At 40.7% G+C, this 17,279-nt stretch overlaps 1 protein-coding gene across 14 annotated transcripts in view; it reads left to right on the top strand.

Moving 5' to 3' along the window:
• ADGRL3 (adhesion G protein-coupled receptor L3) overlaps positions 1-17,279 on the top strand; it is a 1,180,558-nt gene that overhangs the window by 929,906 nt on the left and 233,373 nt on the right. The window contains exon 24 of one of the 14 annotated variants that reach the window (XR_012754627.1): positions 15,976-16,079. The exons of the other annotated variants lie outside the window; for them this stretch is intronic. The gene's annotated coding sequence lies outside the window, so the exon portion shown is untranslated. The remainder of the gene's footprint in view (positions 1-15,975; positions 16,080-17,279) is intronic. 14 annotated transcript variants of the gene reach the window in all.

Below are 17,279 nucleotides of genomic sequence, written 5' to 3'. Positions count from 1 at the left end.
GCTGCCGCCCCCATCTGGTAAGACACCACCGTATTATTAAACGGGCTCCATTGTTTTTTCACCCTTTTTTTCTCTAAATTTGGGGTGCATCTTATATTCTGGTGCATCTTATAAACCAAAAAATACGGTAATTCCCATGAACCAGCGGAAGAGCTAAACTTCCTGAATGCAGTTTTAAATACAGTGGAACCTTGGATTCTGAGTAGTCTCATCTGTGAGGCATGGAGAAGCTACAAGTTCAGATGCTATGGCAGCTGAAGCATTTACTAGCGAGTTCCAAGAACTCATTCGTAACAAGTGTTATCTGCTACAGCAAATATTTAACTGTGATAAAACAGGACTTTTTTGGAAAAAGAAGCCAAGGAGGACCTACATTACAGAAGAAAAGAATGCAATGCCCAGTCAAAAGCCCATGAAGAACCATCTCACCCTCTTGTTGTGTACTAATGCAAGTGGAGATTTAAAAGTAAAGCCACTGCTCATGTATCATTCCTATAATCTATGAGCCTTCAAGAAATGTAAAGTGCAGAAGAGCTAGTTGAACGTTATGTGGAGGTCCAACAGTATGGCTTGGGTCACTCATTTTATTTGTTGAGTGGATGAACGTGTTCTTCGGTCCTGAAGAGAAGAGTCGCTTTTTAGAAAGGAATCTATTACTCAGAGTCTTGCTTGTTATGGACAATGATCCTGCCCATCCTCCATGCCTTGAGGACAACTTACTGGAAGAAGTCAAGTTCATTAAGGTCAAGTTCCATCCTGCCAACACCACTCAGCTACTGTAGCCCATGGATCAGCAGGTCATTTAAAAAGCTATACACCAAAACTTCGAAATGACCAAATGAACAAGCCCAACACTGAGAGAATTTTGGAAAAATCATTTCATTGTGAACTTTCTCATGATTATTAATAAAGCATGGGATGGGGTCACCAAGAGAAACCTCACTTCTGCTTGGGCCAAACTGTGGTCTGACAGGGCCCTTGGAAATGACATTGGAGGGTTTGCTGGGTTTGAGCCAACTGTCGTAAAAATTGTGTCCTTGGGAAAGACCACGGGAGGTAAATGAGGCCGATATTGAAGAGCTGGTGGAGGAACATGGTCAGGAGCTAACTGCCATCAAACTGATGGATCTGCATTATCAGTGTCATGGGCGGAGGAGGGGACGCTGCGCTCTCCCACTGCTCGGGTCTGGCTGCTGCTGCTGCTCAGTGGTGGCTCGAGCGGTGGGCCGGATCCCGGGGACTCGAGCGGCGCTCCTCGCCCGTGAGTGAAAAGGGGAATGGTTTTGGGGATTTATTGTCCGTGACACCACCCACGGTTGTGGTGAGGTTGTGACACCACCGCTGCTCTGGACGGGAATCCCGGGAGCGGTGACAGGGAGCAGCTTGGATGTTGTTTTCTTCCCTCCGTGGGTAGGGGGATTGGTTGTCCCGGGGCCCGGTGAGGTGGGTAGGGATGTTTGGCAGGCGGGCTATGGGGCCTGGTGAGGTGCAGGGTCGCGGGGGGGCAGCGCTGTGCCGCACGGCACGGTGGTACTCACTCAGCCAGTAACGAATACACAGTCTCCTGTAAAACAAACGGCTGGATGGACGGGTCCCACAGACGGCTGCGGTGTTTCTCCTCCCGGCAGGTTGATGGTGACTGCCTTTTTCCTGCACCTGTGTAGTGTGTACGGTTCCAATGGGTTCCCACTGGTAACCCACTCCCCAGCTTGAATGGGTGCTGAAGGAGCCCCTTTTGCCCTCAGGCTCTGGCCCTGGGAACTTTAGCCTTGGCGGTGACTGTGTTTCCCTTCATGGTTTGAGCTGTCGCCTTCTATCGGGACTTGGCTGCTGGGAAACCCCGGAGGTTCCCTTCGCTAACGGATTTGACAAATTCAACGGCGACTCCTAGCCTTGTCGGGGTCCGTAAGCCCTGCCGGATGGTGCTGGCTTCTCTTTGTTCACCGGTCCGGTACCGCCGGGCCACCGCCCGTCCACAGTCCTTACGGCTCACTCCAATCAGCATCTCCTGCAGACGGTCACCACTGTCTGCCAACCTTGCTGTACCGTTCCCAAGCTCACCAGTGAATTCCTTTTTTCTCAGAATGTACCCGACTGTTGATTTTGCTACTCCAAGCATGTCTGCTATCTCTCTGATGGATTTTTTCTTTTTTTTCAGCCTCAGGATGTTCTGCTTTACCTCAATTGAGAGTTACTTAGACCGCATGTTGTCTGGTCACAGAAACAGCTTCCAAATGCAAAACCACACACCTGTAATCAACCCCAGACCTTTTAACTACTTCATTGATTACAGGTTAACGAGGGAGACACCTTCAGAGTTAATTGCAGCCCTTAGAGTCCCTTGTCCAATTACTTTTGGTCCCTTGAAAAAGAGGAGGCTATGCATTACAGAGCTATGATTCCTAAACCCTTTCTCCGATTTGGATGTGAAAACTCTCATATTGCAGCTGGGAGTGTGCACTTTCAGCCCATATTATATATATATATATATATAATTGTATTTCTGAACATGTTTTTGTAAACAGCTAAAATAACAAAACTTGTGTCACTGTCCAAATATTTCTGGCCCTGACTGTATGTATTTATATTTGAGAACTCCTCTGAAGCATTTTTTTTTTCAAGGATAAACAAGTCCAACTTTTCCATCTGCTGATCACAGGACGGGCCTTCCACCCCATGTAAAAATCTGATTGACTTTGAACTGACTCTAGCCCCAAACATACGTTTTAGGCTATGTGCGCACTTTGCGTTGAGTTACTTGCAGATCTAAACGCATCCTCTAGCAGAAATGGTATTTGCCAAAGTTGCTTTTGACCACAAAAATGCTATAAATACGCTTGCGTTTTGGCTGCGTTTTTACCGCGATTTACATGCTTTTTTATTGCTTAAAGTCAGATGCGTTTTGATGACAAATACACTGGTAAATAAAGTTTAAACATTCAAACACTATGAAAAAATGGGAAAAAAATGATAACAAATATCATGATTAAAATCATAAACAAAATAGCTGATTTTATTAAAATGATAACTGTTTGTTAATATTTATGTATAAAATAACGTTAAATTAATATTTTTCTTAATTTTAATTGTTGAACTATGTGTGTGTGTAAAGGGACATATCATACCCTTAATATAATGTCAAAGACGCGTGCAATTAAATTGTCAAAAACTAATGTTTTCTGCATCAAAAAAGCATGTAAAACGCTAGGATTTTGATGTAGAATGCGTTTTGCAACTTCTCATTCACTCTGTTAGCAAAACGCTGCCAAAATGGCAAAAACAATTGACATGTTGCTTTGAGCTTTTGCCACAAATGCTGCTACAAAAACGCAGTGTTTTAAACAGCATTGTGCGCAAAAGAAATCCCACTTTCCCATTAACTTTGCTCGAGAATTAAAACGCATACATTTTGGCATTAAAACGCTGCAGTTGAAAACGCTGCGGAAACGCATGGAAAAACGCAAAGTGCACACATAGCCTTAAAATATGAAGCACAAAACTGGATCTCATATTCAAGATGTGGCCTTACCGGTGATTTCTAGAGGGGGCAATAATATATTTGGATCACTCATGGGCTTTTATCTCATATATATATATATATATATATATATATATATATATATATATATATATATATACATATATATATATATATATATATATATATATATATATACATACATGCACACACACACTTTAAAATCTTGTTTGCTATTGCAGCTTATTGCTATTGCTTAGTTTACTTGTAGCCACATACCAAACTCCTTCTCTTGTTCTGTAGTCCTAATTATATTTCCATTTAATACATATACAGCAATATTTTGGTACTCCAGCATACAGTGGCATGCAAACGTTTTGGCACCCCTGGTCAAAATTACTGCTGATGCGAAAAGTTTAAGCAAGTTGAAGATGAAATAATCTCTAAAAAGGCATAGAGTTAAAGATGACAGATTTCTTTGTGTTTCAGGCAGAAGAAAAATTATTTTCATCTTTTACATTTTAAAAATCACAAAAAGGAAAATAGGCGGATGCAAAAGTTGGGACACCAATGAAGATTTGTGTGTTCAGATAACTTTCTCCAAGGTTTCAGAGCTTAATTAGCCTGTTAGGGTTATGGCTTGTTCACTATCATCATGGGCAGGTGATGCAAATTTCACCGCTTTATAAACAGCCAGCCTCCTCTAGCCTTCTGCCAAAACACAGCAGCCATGGGTTCTTCTATGCAGCTGCCTAGCACTCTGAAAATGGTGGAGGCCCACAAAGCAGGATAAAGCTGTAAGAAAATAGCAAAGCATTTTCAAGTTTCCCTTTCCTCAGTTCAAAATTTAATTAAGAAATAACAGTTAATAGGAACAGTTAAGTTAAGATAAGTCTGAGAGTCCAAGCAAATTTCATGGGGGGACAGCTTGTAGGATTGATCGAAAGACAAATAAGACCCCCCTCTTGACTGCAGAAGACCTTCAGGAAAATTTAGCAGACTTTGGAGTTGTAGTACATTGTTCTTCTATTCAGAAACATTTCCATAAAGTTGTCTGTCATGGAAGAGTCATCAGAAGAAAACCTCTCCTGTGTCCTCCCCATAAAATTCAGAGTCAGAAGTATGCAAAAGAACATCTACACAAGTTTGGTGCATTTTGGAAACAAGTCTTGTGGACTGGAGGTGTGGAGAAAAAAGGACACAGAATTTCAGAAAAAGAAAATATCGCCAACCATTAAACATGGAGGTGGATCAATCATGTTTTGGGGTTCCGTGGCAACAAATGGCACGGGGAACATTTCATGGGTAGAAGGAAGAATGTATTCAATTAAATTTCAACAAATATGTGATACAAACATAACACCAGATGTAAAAATGTTGAACTTGAAAAGAGGATGATATCTACAAATGGATAATGATCCTAAATACATGTCAAATTCCACAATAGACTACCTCAAAGAGTGCAAGCTGAAGGTTTTAAAATGGCCCTCACAGTCCCCTGATCTGAACATCATTTAAAATCTGTGGCTAAACCTCAAAAGAGCAGTGCATGCAAGACCACCCAGGAATCTCACAGAACTGAAAGACTTTTCCAAGTAAGAATGGATGAAAATCCCTCAAATAAGAATTGAAAGACTCTTGGCTGGCTACAAAAAGCATTTACAAGCTGTGAAGCTTGCCAAATGGGATGCTACAAGGTACCAACTACGCAGGGTGCCCAAACTTTTGTAATTGGCCCATTTTCCTTTTTTGTTAATTTTGAAATGCAAAAGATGAAAATGTGTTTTTGTTTGTTCTGCTTATTTGCTAAAATACAAAATGTGTCGTATTTAACTTTATGTCTTTTTGAGATCAGTTCACCTTCAACTTAATTAATTGTTCACAATACCAGTAATTTTAACCAGGGATACCCAAACGTTTGCATGCCACTGTAGGTGCATTAGACTACATGTATCATCATTAAAGAGGTTGTCCACTATTTTAACATTAATGGTGTATCTGTAGGATAGGTCATCAATGTCTGATCATCCAGAGTCTGACATTCAAATCAATATGAGGTGGTTGTGCAGATGTAAATTTGGTGCAGACATTTCAGCACCAAATCTGCATCTCTTGGCAGAAAACTGCACCGAAATGGAATCAAAACCGTTTCTGTGCATTTTTTGCCAAGAGATGCAGATTTGGTGCTGAAATTTTTACACCATATTCCTGCAAAAAATCTCATCAATACTGCATCAAAGCTACATTACAACAACAGAGATCAAAATGCGACTGAGTGCACAGAGGAAGCACACACCACTTGAGCAAAGCTAAAACTGGCAATGGTCTGACCATTGTAAAGGTGCTAAATAGCCCTGTAATCACCTAGAATGGATGACACCCGAAATAGATCTCACAGCCTCCACCCAATAGGACAGTTGAGCCATCATTCACAATACTCATACCTCTGTCATGAGGTAGCAAAATGTGTCTTTATGATGGTTACCCCGTAACCTCCTAGGCGAACAATACCATTTTTTTTCTCCTCTAATAGGATTACCCCATTGTGTGCACTTTCCTCTTTACAGTATCTCCTAAAAGACACTGAGGTTGGCAGATTTGGTAAAGTAAGGGAGAGAAAATTTGCACTGTAAAAAGTGACCTTTTTCTTGTAGTAATATGGTATACTATAGTTTAATCAAACTTCTGATTTTTTTCAGTTCAACTGTTCTTTGAAAAAAAATGTATCTTGATAACATTTAAGTTTTTCTGGAAAAAACGTGGACATTGATTTGGAGAGTTAGATCATTTATTATGATTGAATATTAATTTGGTGAATCCTTTTTCTGCCTTAGAGAAAACATTTACATGGCTTAGGCTTAATATTAGTTGTGATTATTACAGTTCACCTTTGTTAAAATGCCAGATTTTGTCAGGTAAAAAATCATACTAGGAAGAACTTTTTCCACCTTTAATGTCACCTATAATCTCTTTAATTCAATTAAAAAATAAACTGAAATCTTTTCAGGAGAAAAAGAAAATTAAAAAACTAAAATAAATATATGCACACCCTTGAAATAATACTTTGTTGAAGTTTCCTTTCAATTTATGATAGCATTCAGTTTTTTAAGGGTAGAAGTCTATCAGCATGTCACAATTAGAATTGGCAATCTTTGCCTACTCTTCATTGCTTCAGCACTCCAAATCTGTCAGATTGTGAGGGCATCTACTGTGGTACTCCCTCTTGATGTCTATCCTCAAGTGTTCAATTGTTTTCATGTCTGGGGTTCGGCTGGGCCATACCAAATCTGTTATCTTCTAAAAAGGCATTATTTTGTTGATTTGGAAGTATGCTTAGGGTCGATGTCATGCTGAAGAGTAAAATTCTTCTTCATCTTCAGTTTTTTAGTAGCTGTCTGAAGGTTTTGATGCTCATAATTCCAACTACCTTAACTAAAACCCCAGTGTCAGTTGCTGAAAAATAGTCTCAAAGCATAATGCTGCCTCCATCATGCTTCACTGTGGGTATGATGTTCTTTTGGTGATGTGCAATGTTGGCTTTGTGCCAAACATGCCTTTGGTACCTATGTACTGACTACTATTTAACATGAGTTTAAAGGTGATTGTATAATTCTGAATATTACCAGATCCCCAATTATAAGATGGTTTTCACAGTTATGCAACCACATTATTTTGGTTTTGTTATTTTTATTTTCCCCTTGCAAATAATTTCAGCTTGTTTCTGAATAGATTTGTGTAGGTTTTGGGTGACACTAAAGGTGGAAAAAGTTCTGAAATTATTTTTTGGGATATCATTTTTTTTCACTTGATGAAAACCTGCATTTTAATAGGCGTGTGTAGACGTATATCTACATGTACATGTGTAGTGATGTAGCAGCATATACTCTTATTCATTTGGAATGCAGGGTTATCTGATAAAGCCACTATAATTATGTAAACAAGTGATACTCTGGTTGCTGACTGTGGACCCACTTATGTTGAACCTTTAGCTATGTTGGGTTAGCTTCTGCAATATACTATTGTATTGCATGCACCTACTACTCCCAATATGTCTTTTACAATGTTAAGGAGATGGTTGGAGTTGTTGTTATCAGCCATCACCAGACTGTGGACCACAGAAAGACTGTGACTTTCTACTTCATGTGTTCTGTGCTGTGTCACTTCTGTCTCCTGCACACTTAAAGAGGTCTTTTAAGCTTAAGACCCAGACTCCCATTAATCTGGTCTGAATTAAAGTGACTAAAACATAAAAAAAGCTCAACAATTTAGTTACTCTTTAAAGTGCATTTATTCTAGCTGATAATTGGGAACTGATTGCCAACCTATCTAAAAAGATAGGCCATCACCATCACCCTAGTCACTAGCAAATCATTTGCTGGGTGAAGTGATTTTTAAATTTGCTTGAAGTGAACCTTTGAACAGTTTGAGCATGTTAAATTGGGCACATCATGCAAAAATGGATACATATCTAATTAAAATATAGATATTATTATTTAATTACTCCAGTCCTTTCAGAGATACTAGCTTGGAAAGTTTAGGGTATCATTTAAGTAAACTGGGTCAGCAATCGCAGTGATGTCCCACGGCCCTCCACCTGTGACTGCAGCTAGCCTGGCCTCAGGTGATCTCAGTGAAGTCAGTGACTCCACCTGAGGTGGGGGTCACTGAGCTTAATGAAGTACTCTGAGATCAAGTTAGCTGCGGTTACAGGTGGAGGGTGTGGGAACCTCCAACTGTGACCGCAAATCACCTGAGTGACTTCACCACTGATCGCGCAGCTCACCCAGTCACTGCCTGAACCTCACAGCGGGCAGTCATGTTCTATGGCTGTTCGGTATGAATTCAGCTGTAGCAGAGCTGAAAGCATTGTGGGACCTTGTGTGGATTACATCGAACCTGCAGGGGTGTTTTGGGGGGTTAATAAAGGGGTAAAAGAGGGTCTTCATATGTATTTTATTTCAAAAAATGTTTTTTTGGGTGTTTGTGTTTATTTCTTTTTACTTACAAATTAGTGATGGGGGGTCTCATAGACACCTCCCATTACTAATCTAGAGCTTAGTGGCAGCTATTAACACCTTATTACCCTGATTGCCACTGCACCAGGGCAATCAGGAAGAGCCAGGTAAAGTGCTGGGATTGTCCCATATAATGGATGTGACAATTCTGGGTGGCTGCAGGCTGCTATTTTTAGGCTTGGATGAGCCCAATAACCATGGGTCTCCCTAGCCTGAGAATACCAGCCCTCAGCTGGCAGGCTTGATCATGACTGGGTATCAAAATTGGAGGGGACCGCGCACCGATTTTTTAAAATTATTTATTTAAATAATTAAAAACAAAGAAAAGTTGCATGTGGTTCTTCCTATTTTGATGCACAGCCAAGATAAGCGCACAGCTGGAGGCTGCAGCCATATGGTTTATCCGTGCTATGTATTATAATATGGGGGGACCACATACATTTTTTTATTTACTTATTTTTACAGTATGCTATAAACCCGCAGACCAGGTCTGTGATTGGAAGCATCAGACAGGCTGTCACACAGGCTAAGGGTGCTATCTGACTGCAACCAATCACAGACACCAGTGGGTGGGGGAAGCAAGGAATATGCATGAGCCTATTGAGTGACCCCAGAATAAGAATGAGCAGCCACGGAACAGTTACAACCGCTCTGGAGACTTGGTAAGTATAGCGCGCTCGCTTTATTGCTTTTTTCTTTATTTTACTTTATTTTTTTATTTCCCGAGTGCCCGATCCAGATCAATACACATAATTCCCTGAGAATTCTAGCCCTGGCCTGGCACCCGGGTGCCTTTGAACCCGTGGGGTTAGACTTCACAGTCCAGTCTGCCAAACACTTTTTTTTTTTTAAACGCATCAAAATCAGAATTAAAAATGCACCAAAAATGCATCCAAAATACACCAAAAATGCCCCCAAAATGCAGCATCATTAGGCTAGGTTCCCACACTGCATTTTTTTACGCTGAGTTTTTGTGCATTTTTGCAGAAAAAACGCACAAAAACGCACCCACGGAAAAAAAAACGCGGGTGCGTTTTACCGTGATTTGGTGCATTTTTTGCTGCATTTTGCTGCGTTTTTGCTCACTGCAGTTTTATGCGTTTATTATCAGTGAACAATGCCATTAAAGATTGTTGAAGAAAAAAAAAAGTCTGTAATTTCCTTCTTCAATATGTTCTTCATTCTCCACTAGTGTATGCAGGAGAGCAGACAGCTGCAGAACTACAAGGCTCAGCATGCTCCATCCAGGACTGTATGCTGGAAGGAGAGGCAGGGTGAGCAGAACTACAAGGGTCAACATACTCCATCCAATAGTGTATACAGGAGAGCAGACAGCAGCTGCTGAACTATAAGGTTCAGCATCCTCCATCCAGGACTGTATGCAGGAGTGTTTTGCCCCCCAAAAAAATGACATGGGCTTCGCCATATTTTTGTATGCTAGCCAGGTACAGCAGGCAGGTACGGGCTGCCCCAACCCCCAGCTGCCTATTTCTACCCGGCTGGGAACCAAAAATATAGGGAAGCCCTTTTTTTTTTAATTATTTCATGAATTTCATTAAATATTTAAAAAAAAAAAATGACTTGGGCTTCGCCCAATTTTTGAGTCCAGCCAGGTACCACTAGGCAGCTTTTGGATTGGAATCTGCAGTGCAGGGTGCCCATGCTTTCTGGGCACCCCCGCTGCGAATTGCAGTCCGCAGCCACCCCAGAAAATAGCGCTTTCATAGAACTCTTCCAGCTGCCCTGGTGACGAGTGGCTTGCTGGGTAATAATGGGTAATAATGGGGTTAGGGCTAGCTGTAAATTATCAGCTAGCCCTAAGCCCGAAATTCATGGTGTCATGCCAATATTAGACATGGCCACCATGAATTTCTAGTAAAGATAAAAAAAACACAACACAGAAAAATATTTTTATTAGAAATAAAACACAACACAATTAGTGACTCCATCTTTATTGAAATAAAGAACCCCTCTCCACAGTAATCCTGGGCCAAGGGTCCCGCGCCGTCCAATCCGGATCCAATATCATCTGATTGGTTTGCTGGAAGGCAAAGCGATCAGATGATGTGTCAGGATCAAGGATGTGAATCACATGACACAGCAGCTGATTGTATAAAAGCCGTTTATACAATCAGCTGATACATCAGTGCAAAAAAAAAAAAAATACTCACTTATGTGCTGATTACCAGCAGCTCGTGGAGCAGAGTCTGATCCCGTCCGATCGCTGCAGGAGCTGCCGGTAATCAGTGATGAAGTCATCTAACGGCATTAGCTGATAGGTGAAGCCGGCCAGGCGCCGGCGTCACCGCAAGACTTACGATCAGCTGACGCGTCAGGTGACCGCATCAGGTGATCCACCGCCAGGTCCTGCAGCCATTGGACGTGCCCGGGGAGACTGCACACAGCTGGAACGGCGGTATCGGGAGAGGAGCTGGGAGCGGACATGGCACCGGGAGTTTGCAGACAGGTGAGCATAACATTTTTTTTCCCTGCTGTTCACTTTTGATTTCACAGCTGCCTCCACCTTCTGCCCAGCCATGGCGCCGCACGGGAGCAGACATGCACAGGACGGGAGGTGGACGCAGCGGTGGCGGTACCGGGAGGATTCACGCTTCTGTGTTTACTGACAGAAGGAATCCTCTTCCTGTACATGTCACTTTACTACCCACCCCTTGCATTTAGAGCTGCGTTTTTAGTCATAGAAATGCACTCAAACGCAGCTATATATGCAATTTGCGTTTTTCATTGCATTTTTGAACATCTCATTGAACTCAATGGGTGGAAAACGCAGTGAAAAACTCAAAAATAACTGACATGCGTTTTTGTGTGCAGCACAAAAACGCAGCTAAAAAAAACTCTGTGTGCAGACAGCAAAAATGAAAACTTATAGACTTTGCTGGGGAAGCAAAGTCATGCAGTTTTCTGTGCAAAAACACACCTGAAAAACGCGCAAAAACCCCGCGAAAAATGCACTGTGTGAACTTACCCTTACAAGTGTTTTTTTTTACATTTACAGTCTCTCTGGGACATGGCGCAGTTTTTGGTGCAGTTTTGATGTCTCAAAAGGTGCAGTTTTTTTGTAACAACAAAACTGCAGTATGCACATGTATATCAACATCAAATTGGTCAACCTAATAACTTAGACACTCCAAGTAATACTTACATCACAACATGAAAAAATTGTAGATATATTTTTTCAAAAAGGAGTACAAGAGTCTATAATAATTGTGCAAAAAGTTTATTAATCAAAAAACCTGTAACAACCCATTCCCCACATAATAAAATGGATACATGCAGTATAATGTGCAATAAGAGAACCGGCAACATGTAATAAGCACGCAAAAATATCTCTGGATGAACATGTAAAGTGTCTAATGCCTAAGTATATAGAGGACTATTGGATTGTATCAACATATAAAACTAATGTCCTGTAAACATATCACATAAGGTGTACAAGCCCCGCTTATGCCGCAAGCAGGCACCCCCTGTAGAAGCCGGGTTAGCGAAACGTACGTCGGGGAATAGGACGGCAGCAACCACACACTCTTCCACCCAGGTAATTGCCATGATTTTGTGCTCCTCTTACGGTGTTCTATAGCTTTCTGCACGAACCGCATAGTTTTCCATAGCGGGCACATCTTTATTGATTGTGGATCCCCTGCTTGCAGCATAAGCGGGCCGGCATAGATTTCTATGACCAGGCGTGAGTTTGACATATAGTCATGGTTATTACCTTACGGGAGGTAGCATGCAAATCCTACTACTGGTGGTAACAATTGTTTAAATTCGGATGTCAATATGCTTGGATTTATATACATTATTGTTGGGATATGTGCAATATATATGCACTTGTACACCTTATGTGATATGTTTACAGGACATTAGTTTTATATGTTGCTACAATCCAATAGTCCTCTATATACTTAGGCATTCGACACTTTACATGTTCATCCAGAGATATTTTTGCGTGCTTATTACATGTTGCCGGTTCTCTTATTGCACATTATACTGCATGTATCCATTTTATTATGTGGGGAATGGGTTGTTACGGGTTTTTTGATTAATAAACTTTTTGCGCAATTATTATAGACTCTTGTACTCCTTTTTGAAAAAATATATCTACAATTTTTTCATGTTGTGATGTAAGTATGCACATGTAGCCTTTATCACCGAATTCTGGTCTCCATAGACTTATATCAGACCTGGAGTGGAGGAGGGAAGCAGCGGATAGGCAGAGTGCAAATAAACTGACTGCTAGCCATACCCACTGATAACAGAATGCATGAGCTGAGATGTTATCAGGAGTAGGCTGTTACTAGCAGTCAGGAGCAGACTCTGATCTGTCCAGAAAGGAGGGGGAGCACTGAGGAGCAGATCCACCAACTGAATTGCAGGTACTGTCAGCATTAGAAACTGCAATATTCATTATATCTTTATAGTTCATGAAGGCATGCCCATTAGAATACTTTATCTCCCAGGAGTACCCCTTTAAGGGTATGATCACACTAGCGTATAACTCAGAAGAGTGCAATACTGAAAAAAAAATGATTGCACTTGGGCCCATGTTATTCAATGAGGCAGTGCAGATCTGCAATTTTTTTTCTCAGCTGTATTTAGCTTGAGGAAAAAAAATCACAGCATTCTGCGAGTGGTCGTGTAAATCGGGAGAAACTCATCTGTTCAAGTCTATGGGTGCAAGAAACAATCGGATACCACACAGACCATCCCAGTCACATCCGCTTTTTAAGGATACATTACAAATCTGTAGCAGGGGACATTGTAAATATTGTTACATAGGTTTAAAAAAATAACTTAGGTCCATCAAGTTCAACCTTTCTCCACCAATTCTACATTTGTCACTAAATTATCTACAACCCACAATGCCATTATTTCTGGGGAAATCATCCAGCCCTTTTTTTAAAGCTGTTGTAGTATCTGCCATTACTACATGTTGCGTTATGGCATTCCACAGTCTGACTGCTCTAACTGTAAAGAACTCTTTCATATTTAGCTGCTGTAATTGCCTTTCTTCCACCCGAAGTGAGTGTCCCCTGGTCATTAATATTGTCTATATAAATGTCATCTCCTCTGAATTGTGTTTTTTCTAAACTAAACCAGTCCATCTTTTCCAGACTCTCCTCATATGGGAGACTTTAACCTCTGAATATCCTTTTTAAAATGTCGAGTTCAAAACTGGATCCCATATTGTAGATGTGGCCTTACAAGTGCTTTGGTCCTGTAACCGATTGTAAATGAATAATATCTGCTGAGAAGAAAAAACGGATTGCATATGGACAGCACATGGATGACTAGTGAGAAAAAAATAGTCCTACTTTTCGGGATGGAAATCAGACCGATTTTTTTTATACGCTAGTGTGAACGTAACCTTAATATAATCAGGTCTACTACAAAAAAAATAGGATGCAACTGTATGTCTACTATATTCCTCTTCATTTGGACTTGAGATTAATCTATATTTTACTTCTGATGAATTGTGCAACTTAACACTTTCTGTTTGCATAGTATAAGCCTAAATTTGAATTGAATTAAATTTATAATTTATAAACAAATTTCAATCTAAAATTTGGGGAAGCTTGAGTTACCAAAAGATTAAAAAAAAGGTAGTATGCTTAGTAATGATGAGTGGAGTGATCCGTAAAGTGTCAAGTTGAAGTCAACTTTCCTGAAATTCACGGTTTCAAGACAATTAAGACAATTTGAAATTCGATTCACGAACACAATATAAAGGCCTGGCACTATTTCCCACACTTCTGAGCATCAGTAAGTGGGATAATTTCACTTTGGTTGTGTGTGAGCCTCCCCACAATGCCATGCAACTATGGCATCATCCTACGGCTTATCAAGCCTTGTACATTGGTGATCAGTAGCTGGACCATCAAAGATTAGTGGTTCCCACTGTTTCTACAGCAATGCCATTTTCCGTCTCCAATGGGTAATTTTCTCTGTTCTGTTGAGTAAAAAATTAAAGTAGGCAGGTTCCTCGCTCTTTCCCGTAGAACGCAAGCTATTATGGTTAGCAGGGTCCATTTTCTCTCTATTTTTCTCTCTCTTCTATAGAGTGTAAGGTCTTATGATCAGTGGAGTCCTCTCTCTCAAATAGAATATAAGCTCTTTAGATCAGAAGATTCCTCACTTTCCTAAAAAATGTAAGCTCTTATTGACAGCAGGGTCCTCCCTCTTTTTCCTGTAAAGTGTAAGCTCTCATAGTCAGCGGAATTCTCTCTCTCCTGTAGAGTGTAAGCTTTTATCATCAGCATGGTCCTCCCTCTCCTATAGAGTGTTAACTCTCCTAGTCAGCAAAGTCTTTTCTCTCTTCTATAGAGTGTAAGCTTTTATCATCAGCAGGGTCCTCCCTCTCCTATAGAGTGTTAACTCTCATAGTCAGCGAAGACTTTTCTCTCTTCTATAGAGCGTAAGCTTTCATGATCTGCAGGGTCCTCTCTCACTCTCTCCTGTAGAGAGGTCAGCAGGTTCATCGTCCTCCTGTAGAGTGTAAGCTCTTATGATCAGCAAATTCCTCTCTCTCAGTCTCTCCTGTAGAGTGTAAGCTCTTATGGTAAGTGGGGTCCTCTCTTTATCCTGTAGAAATAAACTGTTATGGTCAGAGGGTTCTTGCTTCTCCTGTCAAGTGCAAGCTCTTATGGTCAGCAGGTTCAACTTTCTCCTGTAGAGTGTAAGATCTTATGATCAGTGGGCTCCTCTTTCTCACCTATAAAGTGTAAGCTCTTATGTTCAGCAAGGTACTCTTGCTCGCCTTTCTCCCACATGTATTTTCCAAGCAATTCAAAATTTTCTGGTATTTATTCCCCTGAGAATCAAAGGTTTTGGGAAAATTCTGCAAAGTATTAGAATTAGAACTCAAAAGATCCACTCATCTCTAATGCTAAAGGCCTTACATTGTAACATGTGCTGTTTGATGAATTATAGGAGGATAGCATGCTATTTCCAAGGCTCTCGCTTTATTAATATCGCTTTGCAAGTATCTTTGAAGTGATTTTTCCTCAGTTACAAGATCTATGAAGTTTGGTTCTGTTCCTGTATCTGTACAGTAAGCGTGCTTGTGTTACTGCATCTATGGTTCTGTTACTGCATCTGTGTAGTAAACTCGGTTCCGTTGCTGCAATTCACGCAATATGATTGATTTTGTTATGGCATCCGTGTAGTAAGCTTGGTTCTCGGTTCTGAATATGTGTTTCAAGTTTGGATCTGTTACCGTTTCTGTTTAATATGTGTGAGATCTTTAGTGAAATTACTTCTTTCTAAAGTTTGTTTCATGTATTGAGTCCTCTACAAGACTTTCATAAAGTGGTCAATTACTAGATTTCTATTTGGGATTGTGATGTTCCACCTGTAACACTAGTTATAAGGTATTATCGTTTTATACAGCTGAACACTGCACCTACAGGATTGTGCTGTTACTGACAGCTCCTCACTCCTCTACCCCCTCTCATATCCATAAAGGTAATGGTCAGTGTCACATGGCACCTACTGTCCGTCATCTCTGAGCAAGAAGGACTTGATCTGTTTTTTCACAGTGGATGACAAGTTCTGGAGGCTTGGGGAGGGTAAGTCTGATAAATGGAGAAAGAAGCTGATTTCCCTGATACGATACATACATTTCTGTACTATTGATTTATGCAAAGTTTGTTTAAAGTACAGTTCCTTTTTTGAAATGAAATTTGAATTCTATGCATTACATGAGAACAGTGAGTTCAGCATTCAGAGCATGTACAATGTGCAGATAAAACTGGGGTAGTGCACGTCACACACATCCTCTGCCTCATGACTCCACTTGTGTAAATTTCATACTATGTGCACTGTATACAAACTGGATTTTTCAATCCCTGTTAAAACGCCAGGTGTTTGTCAAATAATAAAATCATGCCAAGAAGAATCATTTCAGAAATGTTTCCACCTTTAATGTCACCCATGATCTGTACATTTCAAATGAAAAATTGTCACACTAGATATGGTAAAGTATCATGCGTACAGCGACAGTTAAGGGATTCCCTGTGTCTAAGGAAGAGGGAGATGGTGACCCTTGACCAACCCTTACATTGGCCCCTGGCTCCCCTGACCACCCTAGATAGGTTCTGCACCTACGTGTCAAGCAGGATACCTGACCCTGACTGACCCTAGAACTGGGACCTAGGTACGGAACGGATGGGATGAGCTCTTAGTCAACCTCAGTAAACTCTAAAAAAGACACAGGAACAACTTATCTCAAGGATGACTCAGAGACGTACAGCAGCAAACAACAATATTTCTTCAGATGGATACAAGCTGACTGTCTGCATCCAAGGCCTGTATAGGTTATTAACTCTATCACCAGCAAAGACTAAGGGGGAATGATAGTATCTAAGAACACCAAGGGAGGTGCTGATGATTACTAACTGAAAGGTGAGGAAATCCGTAGGGTCCTAAAGGGAAAGGGATTAACCCCAAGAAGAGAATGTCAGGGAGTAGATTGTGTAGCCAAACACTGCGATCTTCTACAGCCAGACATCACAGGAATGTCTGTCAAGCATGACACACCCGTGAGAAGAATAATCAAATAATGTTTTTGGCTGGACAAAAAAAAATAACGTACTAAAATAATTTGGTTACATAAATATGCACACTCTTAAACTAATAGTTTGCTGAAAAATCTTTTTAATTTATGAAAGTATTCACATTTAATCTATTTGGGTAAGAGTTTATCAGCATGGCACATCTAGAATTGGCAAGACTTGAACACTTTTCCTTCTCCTGTGTACAGCACTCTT

This window comes from Anomaloglossus baeobatrachus, chromosome 1, assembly GCF_048569485.1.
Source record: "Anomaloglossus baeobatrachus isolate aAnoBae1 chromosome 1, aAnoBae1.hap1, whole genome shotgun sequence".
NCBI lineage: Eukaryota > Metazoa > Chordata > Amphibia > Anura > Aromobatidae > Anomaloglossus > Anomaloglossus baeobatrachus.
The sequence above is the reverse complement of the archived record's forward strand: the minus strand, read 5'-3'. Positions and strand labels throughout refer to the sequence as shown.